The following is a 16,103-nucleotide window of genomic DNA, read 5'->3' as shown; positions in this document are numbered from 1 at the left end:
GGTCAAGTAATCCCGATGGCACTTGATGTTCCGCTTTCACTTGTTGACATATTAAACATTTCAAACAAAATCGAGATGTCTCGTTTCATACCATGCCACCCAAACCGACGTTTCAAATCGTTGTACATCTTCGTACTCCGGGTGGATTGCCATTCGCTACAATGGGCTTCATTTAGAATTATCGAAATAAGTCCCGAATTCTTTGGAACACACAGACGACTTCGAACCTCAAACAATCGTCATCATCAATTTGCAACTCGATTCCTTGTTCGAACACACTCACCCGCTTTGCAAGCAACTCCTCATCAACTTTCGAGCTTCCCGAATTTGATGAGCCAACAATGGTTTGGCCTTTAATTCGCTACTAACACATTGTCGGGTAGGATAGACAAGTGTACATTCATCGTCAGAAAGCAAACAAAGGTGATTTCCGACTTAAGGCATCCGCAACCACATTAGCCTTTCCTACCGATAATCAATGACGAGTTCATAATCTTTTAACAACTCGAGCCATCGTCTTTGTCGCAGATTTAAGTCTCTTTGAGTCATCAAATATTTGAGACTTTTGTGATCCGAATACACATGGCACTTCTCACCAAATAAGTAATGTCGCCATATCTTTAAGGCGAATACGATGGCGACCAATTCGAGATCATGGGTTGGATAATTTTTCTCATGTGGCTTTAATTGTCTCGACGCATAGGCCACAACTCGACCTTCTTGCATCAATACGCAACCTAACCCAAGTAGGGAGGCATCACTATAGATGACAAACTCTTTGCCGATTCGGCCAGTACTAGAACCGGAGCTTTCGTCAAATGGGTTTTCAATTGGTCGAAACTTTTCGACACTTTTCCGTCCATTCAAATTTGACATCTTTCAAGCGCTTTGTCATGGGTGTGGCTATCATCGAGAATCCTTTTACAAACCGTCGGTAGTAACCGCAAGCCCCAAAAGCTCCTAACTTCGGTAACATTCCTTGGAGGTTTCCAATTGACTATGGTCGAAATTTTTTCGGTCCACCTCGACACCGATCGCGACACCACGTGCCCCAAAAAGCTAACCTCTTTCAACCAAAATTCACATTTATTGAACTTTATGATAATCGCTTATCTCGTAAGATTTGCAACACTAGCCTTAGGTGTTCAAGATGTTCGATTTCATCTCTCGAATAGACCAAAATGTCATCGATAAATACAACTACGAACCGATCCAAGTATGGCCTGAAAATTCTATTCATTAAATCCATAAACACCGCAGGGCGTTAGTGAGCCCAAACGGCATCACCAAGAATTCAGTAGTGACCGTACCTTGTTCTAAAAGCGCTTTTGGTCCGTCCGATTCTCGGACCCTCAACCGATAGTACCCGACCTCAAATCTATCTTTGAAAACACCGAGGCTCCCTTTAATTGATCAAACAAATCGTCAATTCGTGGCAACGGATATTTATTCTTTATCGTCACTTTATTGAGTTGACGGTAGTCGATGCACAACCTCATGCTTCCGCCCTTCTTTTCACAAACAATACTGGTGCGCCCATGGAGAAAAACTCGGTCGAGCGAAACCTCTATCCGTCAATTCTTGCAATTGAACCTTCAATTCCTTTAACTCCGTTAATGCCATACGACACGGAGCTATTGAGATCGGCGTAGTACCGTACAACTTCGATGTCAATTCCACTTCTTGAACCGGTGGCAATCCGGTAACTCCTCCGAAAAACATCTGAATACTCACAAACCACCGATACCGATTCGAGTTTCTTTTCCGTCTCTTTACTTTCCAACACATACGCAAGGTATGTTTCACACCCTTTTCACATATCTCCGAGCGGTCATAGAAGATATTATCGCGGCACTCCTTTTAAATCAAGAGACTCGACTCGGACTACCTCATTATTTGCACTCCTCAAATCAATGGTTTTCCTTTGCGCCTACCATCGCATCATGTACGGTCACCAATCCATACCAAGAATAACATCGAATTCATCAAATGGTAGAAGCATCGATCGGCGAAAAACAGATTCTCGAATTATTAGGGGCATCTCTTGCACACTTTATCAACGAGTACGTATTGACCCAAAGGGTTTGACACTGAATTACGAACTCAAGAGACTCAACAGTAGAGTCTTCTTGGATGCTAAAGTTTCACATACATATGAATGAGTAGAGCGGGGTCAATCAATGCAATCACACTAGTATCAAAGAGAGTAAAAGTACCGTGATTACGTCGGGGAGGATGCCTCCTCTCGTGCGCGGATGGCATATGCTCTAGCAGGAGCTCGGGTCTCGGATCGAACAGTAGTGACGGTGGCTCCTCCGATTACCACCCCTACCTCCTGAAACCCTGGGGTCTACCTCTAGTCGTCGCCCCACTAGATCTCGCACCTTGCATCTTATTCTTCTCATCTAGCTCCGTGCAATCCCTAATGAAGTGGTCCTTCAACCATATCCGTAATAAAGTCTTGTTAATGACTTACCCCAACATTCACCTAGGTGTCGTCTTCCACATTGGGGACATTCAGGTCTCTCTTAACGATTATTGCCCACACTAGCTACCGATATAGCTCGGGAGTCCGTCAATGGTCGGGCTCTAATGGAAATTCCCGCAGTCGCCCTCGACTTACTAGTGTCCTCCCTGAACCTCTTTACCGCCGAGAACGGAGCTTTACTCGCCAATCTTTTACGATAATCTCTTGCTTCAAATTCAGCCTTCTTCTTCTCCTTTCCAAGTTCTTCCGCCTTGCAGGCTCGTTCGACTAGTGTTACGAACTCCTTTATCTCCAAAATACCCACTAGCACTTTAAATCTTCATTCAATCCTTCTTCAAATCTTTTGCACATAGCAACCTCATCACCACACACTCCGAGCATACCGACTAAGTCTTACGAACTCATGTTCAGATTCAGATCTGATCATACGGCCTTGCTTGAGCTCCAAGAATTCCTTACGCTTCGATCGATGAACCGTTGACTAATATATTTCTTTCGAAATTCTGATTGAAAGAAATCCCAAGTAACTCGTTCGTTTGGGACTATGGAAATTAAAGTCCTCCACCAATAGTAAGTGAATCTCGCAACAAGGATATAGCACACTTAAGACATCCATCGGTGTGCATGTCGATTCATCCAACACTCTAATGGTGTTATCCAGCCGAACTCGGCCTTTCGGCATCATCAAGAACTATGGCATTACGGGTTCTTGGGGGTATTTAAATTCGGGAATGGTTGGACAAATGGATTGGTTCGGGCATGTTGCGCGACCCACTCATTCATCATGGTGAAGAAGGCTTGTTTCGCCCTTCAGCTTGATTATTCGCGGACGATCGAGGCTCAACAAGCGGTGTCCCTTGCTCAGAACAGCTGCTACACTTTCAACGTCATCCGCCAAGGGTCTCTCTACCCGGGTTCCATTTGTTAATCAAAACAAAAACTTCAACCGTCAGAGTCATCACATTTTAAGCACTAACATTTTGGCATGTATAGCTAGACTCACACGCTATGGTAATCCTAGAACCGACTAAACCATAGCTCGATACCAATTAAAATTGTAACACCCGATCCCGAGACCATCACCGTGTCGGACACGAGGGGTTAACAAGTCAAGTCCACATATTTTGCCTACCAATTTGACATTTCCAGTCGGGCTGGAAAACTGCATCACTGTCGCCTTAAAATCATATCTCGAGTTTCAAAACTCGGAAACTGGTTTCGTAAATTTTACCTGAATTTAGACTCATTTATCCATCCATGGATTTATTTCTAGAATTTTGGTCGGGCCAATTGGTACAGTTTATTAGTTAAAGTCACCCCTGTTACAGGGATCGACTGCTCTGACCTTCGCGCGTTACAACTGGAATATCTCTCTGTACAGGGATTTAATACTGGTGCTGTTTGTTTCTAATGAAACTAGACTCAAAATGGAATCTGCACATATAAGGCATGACTCCTAATTATTTCTGGATAATTTATAGTAAATTTTTAAATTTGCGACAGGGGACCCAGAAACCATTCTGGCCCTGTCTCACAATAGCTTTAATATCTCTTAACAAGTAACTCCTATGACCATTTCGTTTCTTCCATCTGAAAATAGACTCATCAAGGTTCATTTACATAATTTACTTACTATTTAATTCTACTTATACTATTTTTAGTGATTTTTCAATCGCATCTCACTGCTGCTGTCCGCAACAGTTACTACAAGAGACTATGCCAATTTCATGAATCTTTCCTTGGCCTTAATCATCCATCATACATGACACAAATTATGGCCACCTTATCAAAATTAGAGTTTCTAAGACTCGTGGCTATAGGTTCTAGCATCCCACTCGACGACCACATAGGCCATTTTCACATGGCTTAAAGTTTACAACCCACAGTTCGACAAAATATAATAGCCTATACATGCCAAATGTTCTTCAACAACGAAGACAATACCACAAGATTTCAGCCGGTGTGATGACTTCCACGACGGTTCCAAGCACGCAAACGAGACGAATCCAAGGGACCTAAAATGGGTGACAAGAAAGCACAAAGTGAGTTTATAACTCAGTAAGTCCTAAGCATTCGACAATCATCCATCAATAAAATTATCACAACATGAAATAATGTACGAGGCTAGGTACTCCATCCATATCGAAAATATACCATAGTTCCTCGGACCTTTCGGTTCATTCTCATACCAATTCACCCAATGACATTTTATATACTGTTCAATAGAATAATAGAGGCATTTCCATACATCATCTCATTTCCGCAATAATCATGCAATCAAATGAACTTTCATCTATTCCACGATACTTTATTTACGGAATGCAATTGAAATCATCACATAGATTTAAAACTTACCAACTCAACCCCGAGCATGAACATAGCATCTATTAGCCATGAACTCAAGGTACTTACTTTTTCCGCTGTCCGTACTCAACTCGATAAAGTCACCCTTTCCGTATAAATATTCAATCGAAATATATATATAGAGTTTGCACACATAGTGCTTAATACTCGATCACGCACACTTAGTGCCATATATTCAGCTCGCACACTTAGTGCTATATAATCAAACTCGCACACTTAGTGCTGTACAAATTTTAAACCCGCACACTTAGTGCCAATCTTGTCACCATGCCCATTTAGACCCGCACACTTAGTGCCAAATCAACAACTCAATACATCATACCTCTTTTCTTTTCATTCAATACCTTCAACACCACATACATACATGTATATAAATTTATCATTCCTTTCGCATAATTACATAGACATTATGTCTATTTAAATCAATACCAAATACATGCTTAGTGACTTACCTCGGATGTTGTCGAACGCCTTCAACGGCTATTCAATTACTTTTTCTTTCCCTTATCCAACTTCGATCCTTTAAGCTCTTGAGCTTGTTTAAGAACAATTGAATTCATTTAATTCCAATTCAAATAGACGATTTAATATAACACATGTATATTATAAGGTTGAGGTACATATGACTTATTGGTTAACTATCAAACACCATACGCATATATACATATATTCTCTAGTCATGCACAACCCAACATCTTACTTGGGCATTAACAACTTTATAGATATATGCATATCTATGTTAAGGCGAATATATATATTTAACACATTCTACAATTATGGTTATTTATAATGACTAACACCGCTTTTATCTCAAGTCACACTCATAAACACATCCATCCAAATACATTCGTACTTAAACATTATTCGGACTTAACACTCATATCACATTTATAAAACTACATGTCGAATATACCTATACTTACATTACTTAAACATCAACCCTCAATTTCTTTGACAAAGCACATTCCGAAATGATAAGACAATATAACAGCCTTTAATCCAACTTATAATTCATTTACATCACATTCCAAGCATTCACTCTATTCTATCACTTAAAATACAAACATTACTCAATAACTTCCTAGTTCAAATTCGCAATTTCACATACACACACAAGCCGATTTCTTTTCCTACCACCCAAACCACCTATATGAACATTTAACTAACTCATACTTCACCCATCCACAATTACTCATTCAAACATGAAGAAGGTAATCAAATTTCTTCACTATCAACCATGGCCGAATGCTTCATTCACCACCCAAAACCAAAATTTTAGCATGGGCTAATTGAAGAATTTAGTAAATAACTTAAGTTAAGCTAAAATCCCAAAATCTAACAAGAATTACTAACCTTGTTTTTGAGCTTAAGATGACCGAATGCCATATCCCCCTTCCTTCTTTAACTTTCGGTTCCTAAGGTAGAAGATGAACACCAATATTTTTTTTTTCAATTTCCTTTCTTCTATTCGCCAAGGCACCCAAGGATGAGCAACAAATTTTTCTTCCCTTTTTTCTTTGTTTCTCACGGCAAAAGAGCATCCACACCCATTTTTTTCATCATTATCTTTTTTTTCCATTTCTTTATTCTCCTTACATCATGCACTAGGCCAACATGTCTAGGACATGTTTTCCTTGCCCATCACCTAGTCATGGCCGCCACTCACCTTAGGAAAAGGGGTTATTTGACATGCAAGGACAACCCTTTTCCCACATGTATTAATAGGCTACCTTACATTTGCCTAGCACATTTCTAAATTTTCTCACATAAGTCCTAATCACTAAGATTCACCTATAATTAAGCAAAAAATTCAATAAAGAAATTATCACACATGCATATTCACATATTTAGACAAGAACTATCATACTCAAATAATTTAGTGACTCAGTTTAGCGGTCCCGAAACCGGTTTCCGACTAGGGTCACTTTAGGGCTGTCACAAAGATGAAGAAAACATATAAAAAATTTTATACTTAAATTATTAATAAATATCAAATTAAATTTTATTAATTAAAAAAATCACAAAATAGCACCAATACAATTGCACAAATTTGCACTCTGAATAGCAGAAAAATGCGATTTTTAGGTTTTTCAAGAATTCTAAGACGTATATATGACAAAAATAAGAAGATAGGAGTAGGTTGTCGTAAAATATTCAAGAAAAAAACTCAAAAAAAAAAACCATTGAAGCCGATTCTGAAGCAGATTTCCGTCAAGATTCAAAACTCCCAATTGATTTCTTAGGAGATTATAATGAGTTTCTTTATTTCTTTTGGATATACTGTCTCTAGGATGTTTTTATTTTCAAGAATGAACTAATTTTCTAAATACCTAGGGGAGGTGAACCCTATGGTAGATTCTTTCATTTGATTTTTATTTTACGCAATAAATACTTAGATCTTGTTCTCAATTATGTATGTTTAATTCTTGGTTTGATATTTCTAGACTATTGATCCATGTTTGAAATGCTTAAATCAGAGGAGGAATATACCATGTTTAAAGGTAGATCTTGTGTAATTGAGTGGAGTTAAATGCAATCCTAGAAATAGGACGACATTAATCTACTGAATTAGAGTCAAACATAATAGAGGAATCCATAAATCAAATTAATGCGACAATAGGGGTTTTGATTAGAAATAAATTGCGATTAATCAACCTAGAGTCAGTTGCTCTTACTCTCAAAAGAGATATTAATATAAATTAGGGATTTTTATGGATCAAGATACTAAGTAAAGAAATTGTGTAATTTAGATTGATAATGACAGATGAAATCTAGGTGAATTCTTTCATGGGTATTGTTTGCTTCTTGGTTGTTAATCGTTTATTTCCTAAATTGTTCTTTATTTGTCAAGTTCATTAATTAAATATTTTAATTAATTTTAGTTTTTAAATCGATCACTCAAATTATTCGGTTAAATAATAGAAAAACTGTAATTACTAGTACTTTTAGTCTTCGTGGGAATGATATCTCTACTCACTGTAGCTATACTATTAATTGATAGGTGCATTTACCTTAGTCAAATTTTTAGTTGGTTCACGACGCATCAAAATTCCATTCTTAAATCATCACTTAATTTGGTAAAATCCCTTGTATTTCTTCCACTTATTCAATTTGGTCCTTATTAATCCATTTTCCTTATTTTCTAAACCCTGCCACGCTTAAGATATTTACTATATTGGCCCTTCAACTTTTCCACTATTTACTTAAGTGTTTATATCAAAGTTGTCCACTTGTGTTATAGTCACTAAATTATTTATATCTTGAGCTACAAAATTCTAAATTATTTATTTCTACTTTATTCAATCAGTACAGTAAATTCTTTAAATTTTCTCATGTCCTGATGTTTGACAGCTTTGACATTTCTTTATTAAAATTTAATTATCTCTTAGTAGGGGTTCAAATGATGTTTCCATTTGATTATATTGAAAATAATCTAATTAAGAATTTAAACATATAAATTTCATCCCCTAATAGTTTTTTACATTTTTTTATGATTTTACAAAATCAGAACAAGGGAACTCGAAACTATTTTGACCTTGTCCCACAAAAACTAATATATCTCAAAATAATCAATTCCATTACTTACACCGTTCTTCCATACAAAACTATACTTAATAAGATTTAATTTCATATTTTATTCACCCTCTAACTAGAGGTATCTATGGGCCGAGCCTGCTCTAACCAAATTTTTAGGCCTGTTTGTTAGGCCCGAGTCTAGCCCGAAAAATAGGCCTGAAAATTTTTCCAAGCCCAGCCCGAACAAAAATACTAAAATTCAAGCCTGGCCCGTGTGTATTAAATTTTTTATATAATTTTATTTTAAAAAATATAATACATCAAAAATACTAAAATATTAAAATAAATATTTCCCAACAAATTAAAATTAAATTAAATAACAATATGTATACTTAAATAACACTGTAACAGGTACAACTTAACAAGCAAATTTGTAACACCCCTCACCCGTATTCAATGCCGAAATAGGGTTACGGAACCTTGCCAGACTTATATCATTAATAAACATCCATTTTACATACATTTTTCAATCTCATGTAATCATCATTAAACATCAAGCACTTTGTCCCTAATACGAGCCTACGAGGCCCTAAACATGCATTCGAAGTGGTTCAGGACTAAACTGATAACTCAAGAAAATTTTACAACACCTAGAAATTTTTTATAAAATACAAGGGATACATGCCCATATGGCCCGGCTGTGTGTCTCACACGACCAAAGACACGCTTGTGTGTCAGGCCGTGTGGACATTCCAAATGGGAGCACATGGCCGTGTTCCAGTCCGTGTCTGACACCGTGTAACTCTCTGACTTGGGTCACAGGGCCAACATTGTAACACCCCTAACCCGTATCCGTCACCGGAATTGTAACATCCCAAATTAGGGCCTAGTCGGAATAGTGGTTTTGAGACCACAAATCCGAGATAGAAATAATTATTTTATGATCCTTATGAGGTCAATGATATGAATGCATGCTTGTGTGAAAGGTTCATGAAGAAATACTATGCATAAAATGTCTTAATTTAATTTTAGTGACCAAATTGAATAAAATGCAAAACTTGTATTAAGCATGAAATTACTTTAGATTATGAATTAGAGGGTCCTAATTAGCAATTTGACCAATTTCTACAATTTTGGACGAAAATGGACATGCATAAAAAAAATTTGAAAGAAAAACCCTAAGGGCATTTTGGTCATTTGGTAATTAAATGAAATAAAAAGAGAAAAATCAAGTGAAAATGTTGTCCATCTTCCTCCTTAGCTGTCAAAATTTGTGAAGAACCATAGCTAGGGTTTTCAAACTTTTCAAGCTTGGGGGTAAGTCCGTTCTAGCCCCATTTTTAATGTTCTTTACTTTTTTGAAATCCTCGTAGCATGATGTACCCGTTTCTAACCATATTTTAAGCTAGGGTTCATGTTGGAATTTTGACCCATGCATGGGAAGTTTGTGTTTTGATGTTTAATGGAAGAATATGATAGTTTGATATGTGTTCAACATCTTTTACTAGGTGATTTTGCATGAAAACACCTTAAAGGGACCATTTTGTAAAAGATGTAAAATAAGTGATAAAAATCTGATTTTGATGAAAATATGGGCTGTTATGAGTACAAGGAAAATTCAACTAGGCTTGGGTAACAAAGAAAATGCATGCATTTATTTTACGAGCCTAGGGACTAAATCATAAATAAGTGAAATGTTAGGGGTAAAAAGGTAATTTTACCAAAGCATGAATTATTGAGTGATTTGAATAATGTAATTAATAAACAAGTTAAATTTGGCATTATAGATCAAGAAAAACGTGAACAGGGTCTTGATCAAAGAAAGAATAAAGTATACAACTATTAGGCTCGATTACCATCATTTTATACCGAGGTAAGTGCATATGCAAATAATGTGGTGTGTAGCATGTTTTTAATGTTTTGATATTGTGTGATAAATGTTTTCTTATTATTATGAGTTATATGCTTATTGGTTGTTATGAAAGCATAAATGATAATTGGTTGTTACATATGACATCACGAGCAAGTATGACAAAGTATGCCTTGTGTAAGTGAGGAAAATCCCGTTTGAACCTTAGGAATAGTCTAGGATACAAGTGACATGTCACTAGGAATTTAGAAATCTGAACTCGTTGAGTTGGTCTGGGTTCGTGATATGTATGAGGCATCCTAGCTCGTCGAGTTGGTCCAAGTTTATTATGGATGCGATACATGTACTTGGGTTCTGGACAATGGTCCTGTGTGTCCTACCGGTGACTAGGTAATCCTTGAGTTGGTCGGATACCTGACAGCTTGTATAAGAAGCCCGTGTAGCTACACCTTGACCAATAGCTTTTGTGAGCAAGCCCGTGAGTAGCTCATTTGAGAGTGTTACATGTTATGAGGTAACTTCAGCTACTTATGTATACGTGGCACTTCGGTGCAAATTTTTCACATATCTAATAGTATTCTGAGTGTTCAATGGGTAATGCAATGGATGTGATGAAATTCCCGATGAGGGCATGTTAAAGAGGTATGGTTATATGATATGCTACGATGAGTATAGGTATGTACGTTAAACCTATGAATAATGCCTTGGTAAAGAATGATTTGTGATGAGAGAGCATATATGTACATATGATAAGTAAGTCAATTGGTTTAAGTGATGAATAATCTTTATGTATATGTTACTATTTCCTTGCATGTTGATTGCTTACTACCATTGCATATTATTTGTATGTGGATTTACTAAGCTTTAATGCTTACCCCATTTCCTTTCCATCATTTGTAGTTTCGCCAAGCTAGCTCAGGGATCGAAAGCTGTCGGATTGTTCAATCACACTATCAAAAGATTATTGAGTATAGTGAAATTTTATTTTGAGTATGGCATGTATAGGGGACTTGGTTATTTTGTGATATGTGTCATGCTATTTGGCCAAATTGTGAAGGCTTATGATGTTGATGATTCATTTTGTAATGGCCATGTGATATGGCTTATATTTGATCATTAGGTTGTAATCTAATTACCCATGCATGCATGTGTTAGTGCCTTGGTGATGTGATATGTTATTGCTTGGTGAATGCGTGATAAAGTATGGATTAGATGCTAAAAGATAAGGGATGACCTAATGGTTTAATATGACTATAGTCATGAATGCATAATTTGAAGTTATGGTAACAAGTTTGATAATGCATGAAATTGGTGTGGAATGCTTCTAAATGGTGTAACAAAATGAATGTGCAATAGGATGACATTATGAATATGAGAGAGTACCATAGTGTTGAATATTTGAGTGTCTAAATATGTCATGTTGCATGCTATGAAATATGTTTGAATGTATGAATGATTGAGGGTGACAATTGGCTTGGAAAATAGCCTTTAAATGGTCCACACGGGTAGACACGCGGGCATGTGTCTAGACCATGTGTGACACACAGTCTGCCTCACGGGCGTGTTGAATGGCCGTGTGTCCCCTGCACCCTAATTTTGCAAGTTAGTATGCTCAATAGTAAACACACGCGCTAAGACACGGGTGTGTGTCTTGGCCGTGTGAGGAACGGCCTACCCACATGGTCGTGTACTCTGGCCGTGTGAAGTCTGCACCTTTTTATGAAAAAGTCATTTAATTTTAATTGACCATATGGTCTAGCCACATGTCCGTGTGATACACCCATGTGACCCTAAATTGATGCTGACGTCATAGTCAGAGAGTTACACGGCTAGAGGACACGGGCGTGTCTAGAGCACACGGGCGTGTGGCTCTGTATTAGGGAAAATTTCCCGAACTTTTCTAAAGTATTTGATTTAGTCCTGAATCCCTTCCAATGGTTGTTTTGGGCCTTACAAGCCCCTATCAGGGACAAATTGCGTATGTATGAATGAAGTTGTTTTAAAGAAAAATTTTATAGCCCAGTTTTTGCATGAATGACTGTGTATGTATTTGGTAATGTCTCGTATCCTATCTCGGCCTTAGGTATGGGTAAGAGCTGTTACAAAAATAGGGTTTCGGAGCATTACTAGAACATTCAAAACATTTTACAAATAATTTATGTAAATTACTATTCATTAACCTAGATAATTCGAAACGTCCCTTAATTGGACCCTTAAGGCCTAATACGAGCATTAGAATCGAGTCGGGACTTAATCAGGAACTCTAAGAATTTTTCACAAATTTTCAAAAAAAATTTCCAAGGTGCAAGGCTCACATGCCTGTGTGGCCCAAGGCACATGCCCGTGCTGCAAGCCATGTTCGACCCCATGTAACTCTCTGACTTGCGCACATAGTCATGCCACACACCCATGTGCTAGGCCATGTGGTTAATTAAATTCTTTTAAAATCAGGTGCAGGTTTCACACAGCCAAGTCACACGCCCGTGTTCTATGTCGTGTCGCACACACGGCTGAGACACACGCCCGTGTCTCTGCCCATGTGCTCAATTTTGAGCATTTTGTTTCTCAAAATTTAGGTGCAGGGGACACACGACCTAACCACATGCCCGTGTGTCTTCCTGTGTGGACAAAATAAAACCATTTCTAGCTTCATTTCTCACCCAAAATTCACACCAATGACCTACACTTAAACTCACATCCAAATACCAACCAATTCAAACATTCAAATTAAACAAATTCCATCATTCAACAAGGCATATCATTACCTGCATAGATGTTTATAATCTTACCTTGATGTATTCCATATGTTAGGCATCATTTGATCAACTACTTAACATATATTTGACTACCATAACATGACATTACAAGTATATCAAAACAACCATTACTAGCCATTCCAATGGCTAGATTACAAGCATCATTATCAAGCCACTAATGGTCAGGTTGTCCTATACATGCCATTATACCAAAATGATTTTTCAATGTATACCTAAAATAAGCTAGTTGATAGTGTGATGATGCTCCAATGATCTCCAACCTTCGCGAGCTTCCAAGCACTATAAAACAGGGGCAAATAAAATGAAGTAAGATTACATGCTTAGTAAGTTCATATAACGGAAACTAAACTTACCAATCCTGTTTATTAAATCTAAGCATACAGTATCATGTTTTCCATCCATTAGCAAAATTGCCTAAACACATGCATTCAATCAAACATGTTAGTCACCAAATTCTTCATATCAATCAAGTAAACGTAGATGAGCTTATCATGCAATATTCTTTCAAGTCATTATCATTTCATCTCATAATTCTCATACCATGTCAAGAGTTGCGCCCGATGAATTATTGAAATTTCCGATGGATGCTCAAGTGGTACACTCGAGGTGTACGATTCAATAAGCCGTCAATTATTTTTCAAAATTACCCATTAGGGAACTTAACCAAGGAACACACTCTTGAGCCACAGATCATATAACAGGATTACCAATACAGGCTAAATCCTCGATATAACGTATGCTCGGAAGAGCTCAATTAGGATTACCAGTCCAGGCTAAACCCTAATCGTAATGTATACTCGAGAGGTATTATATCAGGATTACCCGTCTGGGCTAAATCCTTTCCATAATGAGGTCAATAGGATTACTCATCTGAGCTAAATTCATCTGCAAAAAATGCAGGACCTCATCCATTTCGGGAAAGCTCATATATTCATACGAATTCAATATTCAATCGGAACTTAACCCTTTTTCCACCTTTACAAGCACGTATTCAATTTTCTCATTATAGCAATCAAATAATTCACATCCATATAGGTCAGATTACATACAAACACAACATTCAATTAATCATATTTACATGTTCGATTAAGTTACACGAACTTACCTTAACACTTGTTCGCGTAAGTAATCTACTAATCCGAAACCTTTTCTTTTCCTCTATCAAACCTCAAATTTGTGTTGTCTGGATCTATATAAATAGTGTTAATCATCAATTTCTCATATTTCATACTCATTTGGACTCAATTTATGTTCTAGGAAAAATTACCATTTTGCCTATAACTTTTTCATAAATTCCAATTTCATCCCTAGGCTCGGAAAATGAAACTTGTGCAATTTATTCCCTATTCCAAGCCTAACCAAAATCCTATTACAAAATTTACAGCACATGTATTCATAAAAATGCAGATTCTTTCATCAAATTTCACAACTTTACATTTTAGTCCTTAAATCATGTTTTCATCAAAAATCACTTTGTAAAAGTTGTTTATCTATCAACAACCTGTCATTTTCTACCATAAATTTCAAATTTTCAGCATATTTATCCATGACCAAAATTTCATACATTGATAACTTTTAAAATTAATCCCCCAAATAGATAGATTAGACTATCCTGATTCCAAAAATATAAAAATTTCTAAAAACAAGACTTGATTTCATACCTTTTTAAGCTTGGAAAGTTTTCTTCCTCTCTCCTAGGGTTTACATAGAAATTTTGGGGAAGAAGACAAAAAAATAAGATGATAATTTCTTGTTAATTAATTATCATCTTTTAATTTTTGTGATTTCCAATTTAGTCCTTACTCTTTTCTAATTTTTCCATGGATGAGTCACCCAAAAATGTACATACTTTTCTTTAATGGTCTAATTACCATATAAGGACCTCTAGTTTTGAATTCCATAGCTATTTAATCATTATAGCTACTAGAATTCAACTTTTACATTTTATGCAATTTAGTCCTTCTCATAATTAAACGTTTAATCGATAAAATTTTCATATCAAAAATTTCACACGACATATATATCATAATACGGGCCATATAATAAAATAAAAATAAAATTTATTTTCGGATCGAATTTGTGGTCCCGAAACCACTGTTTCGATTTCACTGAAAAATGGGTTGTTACAACTCTCCCCCTTAAGGATTTTCGTCCTCGAAAATATTACCAAGAAAAAGGTTCGGCTATTGCTTACTTATCGAGTCCTCCAGTTCCCAGGTAGCCTCTTCTATACCGTGTCGTTGCCAAAGAACTTTACTAATGCTACCTTTTTATTTCTTAACTCTTTTGTTTCTCGAGCTAAGATTTTGATTGGTTCTTCACTATATGTCATATCAGGTTGAATCTCTACCTCTATTGGAGAAATAACGTGTGAAGGATTGGATCGGTACCGTCATAGCATAAACACATGAAAAACATTAAGAATCCGATCAAGTTCTGGTGGTAAAGCTAACCAATATGCAACCGGTCTGATTCTTTTTGTAATCTGATATGGTCTAATAAACCGTGGACTCAGTTTTCCTTTACATCCAAACATGAGAAATTTCTTCCAAGGCGATACTTTCAAGAATACCTTGTCGCCGACTTGAAATTCTATTTCTTTTCGTTTAAGATCAGCATAGGACTTTTGATGATCAGAACTATCCCAAATTACTTTCACTTTTTCCTCGGTTTCACAGACTAAGTCAACTCTGTGTAACTTTTTATCAATGAGTTTTGTCCAATACAATGGAGTTCTATATTTGTGACCATACAAAGCTTCATACGGTGCCATCTTGATGCTGGACTGATAACTGTTATTATATGCAAATTCAACTAAAGGCAAACACCCTTGCCAGTTACCTTCAAACTCAAGTATACAACATCGAAGCATATCTTCCAAGATCTATATTACCCATTTAGATTAACCATTTGTCTGGGGATGAGATGCAGTACTAAAGTGTAACTGAATACCTAGAACTTCTTACAATTTGCTCCAGAATCGAGATGTAAACTGAGGGTCTCTATCTGAAATAATGGAGACAAGCACTCCATGCAATTTGAAAATCTCAGAAACATATAATTGAGTCAATCTATCCAAGGAAAAATC

This window comes from Gossypium arboreum, chromosome 13 (genome assembly GCF_025698485.1).
Source record: "Gossypium arboreum isolate Shixiya-1 chromosome 13, ASM2569848v2, whole genome shotgun sequence".
Classification (NCBI taxonomy): domain Eukaryota; kingdom Viridiplantae; phylum Streptophyta; class Magnoliopsida; order Malvales; family Malvaceae; genus Gossypium; species Gossypium arboreum.
The sequence above is the reverse complement of the archived record's forward strand: the minus strand, read 5'-3'. Positions refer to the sequence as shown.